General features: G+C 38.2%; 1 pseudogene; it reads left to right on the forward strand.

The window, feature by feature from the left end:
- Window positions 1-2,540: 2,540 nt before the first annotated feature.
- On the forward strand, window positions 2,541-5,403 carry LOC129491596 (proliferating cell nuclear antigen-like; annotated as a pseudogene).
- The last annotated feature ends 928 nt before the right edge of the window (window positions 5,404-6,331 follow it).

Consider the following 6,331-nt stretch of genomic DNA (forward strand, 5'->3'; position numbering starts at 1 on the left):
GATTGCCAGTCTCAACCCAGAGAGATTCCATCCTGAATAGGCACTGGGTAAAATAAGGCCAAGACCTATAGGGCTGCATTCCCAGGAGGTTAGGTGTTCTTAGTCACAGGATAAGATGGAGGGTTGACACAATATGCAAGTCACAAAGACCTTGCTGATAAAACAGGCTGTTGTAAGAAGCTGGCCAAAACCCACCAAAACCAAGATGGTGTTGAAAGTGATCTCTGGTTGTCCTCACTGCTCATTATACACTAATTATAATATATTACCATGCTAAAAAGCCACTCCCACCAGTGCCATGACAGTTTACAAATGCCATGGCAACATCAGGAAGTTACCCTAAATGGTCAAAAAAGGGAGAAACCCTCAGTTTCAAGAATTTCCCACTTTTTTCTTGGGAAGTTCATGAATAATCCACCCCTTGTTTAGCATATAATCAAGAAATAACTGAAAGTACACTCAGCTGAACAGCCCATGTTTCCATTCTTTCATTCCTGTACTCTCTTAATAAATTGGCTCTCATTTTTAAAAAAATGAATTCACTACTATATAATTCATCCACATAACCAAAAACAACTTGTTCCCTAAAAGCTGTTGAAATAAAAATATATTTTTTAAAAATAGAAATTAAATAATAAAATAAACAAAAGATCTGAATAGATATTTCTTAAGACATAAAGATTGCCAACAGGTATATAAAAATGTGCTCAATATCATTGATCATCAGAAAAATGCAAATCAAAGGTACAATGAGATATCATCTCACCTCAATAAGATGGCTTTTATCCAAAGGACAGGCAATAGCAAATTCTGTTGAGGATGTAGAGAAAAGGGAACTCTTATTTACTGTTGGCGGCAATGTAAATTAGTACAGTCACTACAGAGAACAGTGTGGAGTTTCCTTAAAATACTAAAAACAGAACTACCATGTGATCTAACAATCCCACTGCTAGGTATATACACAAAAGTGAAGAAGTCAATATATCCCAGAGATATCTGTACTGCCATTTTTATCACAGCACTATTAATATAGCCAAGGTTTGGAATCAACCTAAGTGTCTATCAACAGATGAATGGATAAAGAAAATGGAGTGTGTATATATATATATATATATATATATATATATATATATACACAATGGAGTACTATTCAGCCATAAAAAAGAATGAATTCTTGTCATTTGCCACCACATAGATGAAACTGGAAGACATTATGTTGAATGAAATAAGCCAGGCCCAAAACAGACAAATTTCACTTGTTCTCACTGATTCATGGCAAGTAAAAACTAAATCAATTGAACTCATGGAAATAGAGATTAGAATGATGGTTGCCAGTGGCTGGGAAGGGTAGTGGGAAAGGGTAGCAGAGGATGCCGAGATGGTTAATAGGCTCAAAAATATAGTTAGATAAAATGAATAAGATCTAGTATTTGAAACTACAATAGGAGAGTCAACAATAATTTATTGTATATTTTAAAATAACCAAAAGAGTGGAATTTGAATGTTCCTAACACAAAGAAATGACAAATGACTGAGGTGATAGATACCCTATTTACCTTGAGGTGACTATTATACATTGTATGCCTGTATCAAAATATCTCATGTGCCCCATAAATATGTATACCTAATATGCACCCATAAAAAATTAAAAATAATATTTTTTTAAATAAAAGATGATGTTATCCTCCTCAAGGTATGTCCTTATGTCCCCACATGGTTTCTAGGCCAATAAATAAGGTCAACAATCAAATCTCAGCTTGACTAGGGAAACATTTCACCAAAAAATCAGTATAGGACCCAACTCATATGTACCTGCAGGAATAGAAAAACCATATTAGATATCAATCATGAGCATGCTTGGCCAGGGGAGCAGAATATAAGGGAGAGGTTGTTGAAATCAGGGCAATCTCCTGCAACTGAGGAAGTAGTACCCCAAGAAAGACATCTGGAATCAGTTCTGTGCTAGTGGGATAGCTCCTTTAAAATTGGGGGAAGAGGGGAAATTATGGCCTACAACAAATCAGGTGAAGATTCCAGAACTGCTTTGGAAGAGTGCTAAGGAAGAAGTCAAGAGGCTCAGAGAGGTGGGAACGTTCAACTGGACCTATCATATAAGACCTGAAAATCCAGAAGATGACTGTGTTTCTCAAGAGAATCAAAAGGGGACACCCCTTTTACTAAAGCAATAAGAAATGCAAAGTGGTGCAAGAGCTGGGGATGAAGGGCACTGGCCTCACTGAGAGGCTTGGCAGTGTCTATGCTTTGTATACCAGGGATAATGGTAGGGAAGCCCCTAGGATTCAAGGATGATAAGATTGTGAAACAGCAGAGGCCAGGAGGCACCACTTGGCCATCAAGAGCAAGATAGATGTAATTATCCAAATAGATAACGAAGGTTGAATGGAAACTGGTGGGCTGTGACATACAGGGATCTGTAGTGATGGTTAATAGATCATGGTGTGCCTAGAGCTAAGATGGATGAGGGTACTGCCTGACCTATACACCCAAAAGAAGATCAATAATGGGTGAGCCAAAGGCTGATGTCAGCTGCCACAGTAGAAAATTATAATCTCTCTATCCAGTTTCCAAACCTAAGCCATCTCAAATCCAGAGCCCATCGATTGAAGCAAGTCTGGGTCCTCCGCAGAAAGAACCCAACACACAGTAATTGTATACACTATCAATTCGCTCAGACCTTCCCTAGGCTGATAAACCAGTATTACTATATATGGGGAAAGGGGAAATACTTGTATTTATTATTATTTTTTTTTTTTGAGATAGGGTCTCACTCTGTCACCCAGGCTAGAGTGTAGTGGCACATTCATAGTTCACTGCAACCTCAAACTCCCGGGCTCAAGCAGTCCTTCCACCTCAGCTTCCCAAGTAGCTGGGACTACAGGCACTTCCTACAAAGCCTGGCTAATTTTTTTTATTGTAGAGGCAGGATCTTGCTATTTTGCCCAGGCTGGTCTTGAAGCCCTAGTCTTAAGCAATTCTCCCAAATTGGCCTCCCAAAGTGCTGGGATTACAGGTCTGTGCTGTCACGCCTGGCCAGAAATATCCATATCCTTAAGGAACTCTCAGATGCAGAGTCTGAGCTGACATTGATACCAAAGTAACCCAAATGCTAGCATATGTTCTTCATTCTGTGAATGAGGAGGCATCCCACTTTACTAAAAAATTTATTGGCGGTGAGGGAAGGAGAGGATGAATGAATTAAAAATTTTTGAAATGTTTTATGTGAAAGCTTTTCATTTGGCCACATGTAGTGTTGATTACTGTCTCAACATTGAAAAAATAAAAAGAAACATGAATTCAAGAGTCCACCCTCTTGGTTATAGAGGTACTTAACTATGAAGACAAATATAGATTGTCATCGCTTGTAACCTTCCTACCAAAAAAAATTTGGTTGTTTCCATGTACAAAGGAATAAATACTTGTATTTTGCTGATTATTTTGTAATCAACAAGTACTAATTTATAGCAGGCTTGCGGAAATTGTGAAAACTTGAATTGTAACATTGCCTCAGTAGAGTTACTAATTTGGTAGATGCTATAGTTTCAATATGTCCCCAAAATTACAATTTCCTGTGCAAAACATGGAGTAAAATTTTCTGCAAGTGGAGAACTTGGAAGTAGCAACATTGTTACAAACAAGTAATGACAATAAAGAAGGGGCTGTTGCCATAAAGATGAATGAGCCAGTTCAGCTAACTTGTTGAAAACCTAATCTCCAAAGCAACAGTGTTGGAAGATAGAACCTAAAAGGAGGTGTTTAGCTCATGAGGGCTCCACCTTCGTGAATTAATTAATGCTATTATAAAAGGGTGAGCCCTATTCTCATTTGTCTCCTTTCCTCTCCTGCTCTTCTGCCATGTAGGGACACAATGTTTCTCCTCTCTGGAGGATGCAGTGCTCAAGGCACCATCTTGAAAGCAGAGAGACTGAGCCCTAACCTGATCATGCCTTGATTTTAGACCTGCCAGCCTCTAGAAATGTGAGAGAATAAATTTCTGTTATTTATAAATTACCCAGTCTGTGAAATTCCATTATAGCAGCACACAACAGACTAAGACAACAGGCTACTACTTCAGATCCACTCTGTCTGTACCACACCTTGTATTCTACTTCTATCATAACACCTATCACGCAGATGGAAGTAATGTATTGATTTATGTATTGGTCTCTATTTGTTATCTATTGGTGCATAACAGATTACCTCAAAATCTAGTGTCCCAAAACAACCACATTTATTCTCTCACAGTTTCTGTGAGTCAGGAATTCAGGAGCAGCTCGATGGTACTAGTGCAGGGTTTACCATGAGGTTACAGTGAAAGGTTGACTGGGACTGTAGTCTTTGAAGACTTGCCTGAGGCCAGAGGATCTGTTTTCCATAGACCGTCATTTGGTTGGCAAATTAGTGCTGGCTGTTTGTGAAGGTCTTCAGTTTTACCACCTGGACCTCTTCATAGTGCTGCTTGAGTGTCTTTGTGATATGAAAGCTGACTTCTCCCAGAAACAGTGAGAAGTCACAATGTATTCTATGACCTAGCCTCAGATGTCACACACTGTCATCTCCACAACATCTTATTAGTTGCACAGTCAGCCCTATTCAACATGAGAGATAGGCCTGCTGGGACAACAGTTCAAGCAGGTGAACCTACACAGCATGAAAGTGTCACACATTTCCTTGGTGCAGCTCACCCTGTGTGACCAGGGCTTCAACACATACCACTGTGACCACAACCTAGCCATGAGCATGAGCCTCACCAGCACGTCCAAAATGCTAAAATACAACGATGGCAGTGAAGACATCATTACATGGAGGTCTGAAGGTACCATGGACCTCTTGGTGCTAGAATTTGAAGCACTAAATCTAGAGAACTTTTAGTTAATGAATTGAAGTTAATGACTCTAGATGTTGAGCAACTTGAAATTCCAGAACAAGAGTACAGCTGTGTAATAAAGATGCATTCTAGTGAATTTGTTCATATATGCCAAGATCTCAGTCATATTGGAGAGTCTGTTATAATTTCCTGTGCAAAAGATGGAGTGAAATTTTCTGCAAATGGAGAACTTGGACTTGGAAACATTGTCACAAACAAGTAATTACAATAGAGAAGAGGAGGCTGTTGCCATAATGATGAATGGGCCAGTTCAGCTAACTTTTGCACTAAGGTACTTAAATTTCATTATAACAGGCACTCCACTCTCTCTTCCCAGTAACAGTCAGTATGTCTGCAGATGCACCCCTTGCTGTAGAGTATAAGATTGCCGGATATGGAACATTTAAAGTATTATTTGGCTCCCAAAATTGAGGATGAAAAAGGATTTTAGAAATTCTTAAAATCCAAGAAAATAAAACTAAGCTCTTTGAAAATTGCATCTAAGATTCCAGCGTGTACTGAAGTCATTTCCATCAAAAAATTTATGTCTCTGAATACACATGTAGATACTGTTTTCTGTAAATAACATATTTTTTCCTCTATCTTCTAGAATCTGTTTAAAGTACAAAATCCAAAGTCAAATTTGGTCTCATTAACCTAGAGAGATATCTGCTTTACTTACAAATATTCCTTCTGATTTTTATAACAAGAGGGTTATAAAAGGGATCTTGACTCTAAATGCAATTTTAAGAATTGTGTTTCTGATTTAAATAAAGTTTAATCTGAATTTTAAATGTCAAAAAAGAAACTACTATAGCACATTGGTGGAGTAATTTTGTCTTTGGAATCTACTAATAAAAAATGTAGTTTGTATTTTGTATGTCTGTTTTTACTTACGATTTTACATTTCTAACAACTAATTTTATTATATTTTACACAAAGTACCAGTCCATAATACACTGAAAAGAAAACAAACAAAAAGTTACCGTTCACTATGGATCACTCGAGAAAGACTGTCCTAAACCACAGATATGCCGCAAATTGAATGGAAGATACATGAACAGGCATGACTTAAATCCTGGGGGGATTTAGCAAGTGCTTTATTTTTATGATGGTCCGGGGAGCATTCTGGAAATGATTCTAGACATCTAGCATCTTTGGGAAGATTATAACTCATATTATCTCTGGGAGATAACAACTAGAAAGTTGAGGCCAGTGACAGACTCTAGGACCAGGAAGCAATTGCATCTCTGTCCAGGCAGTTTGGCAAAAGGAGAAGGAGCTAAATCTGAAGAGAGAAAATCCAAGTGCCTATGACTGCTGGCAGAATATGCTGCTGTGTAGCTCTTTATCAGGAAATCTTCAAGCAGCTACTGGACATCTTCAAGTGTTCAACCATGGTTTGCATTGAGCACCCTGATGACCTCAAAAAAAAAATGTGCCTTT

Source organism: Symphalangus syndactylus, chromosome 10 (assembly GCF_028878055.3).
Source record: "Symphalangus syndactylus isolate Jambi chromosome 10, NHGRI_mSymSyn1-v2.1_pri, whole genome shotgun sequence".
NCBI classification, from domain to species: domain Eukaryota; kingdom Metazoa; phylum Chordata; class Mammalia; order Primates; family Hylobatidae; genus Symphalangus; species Symphalangus syndactylus.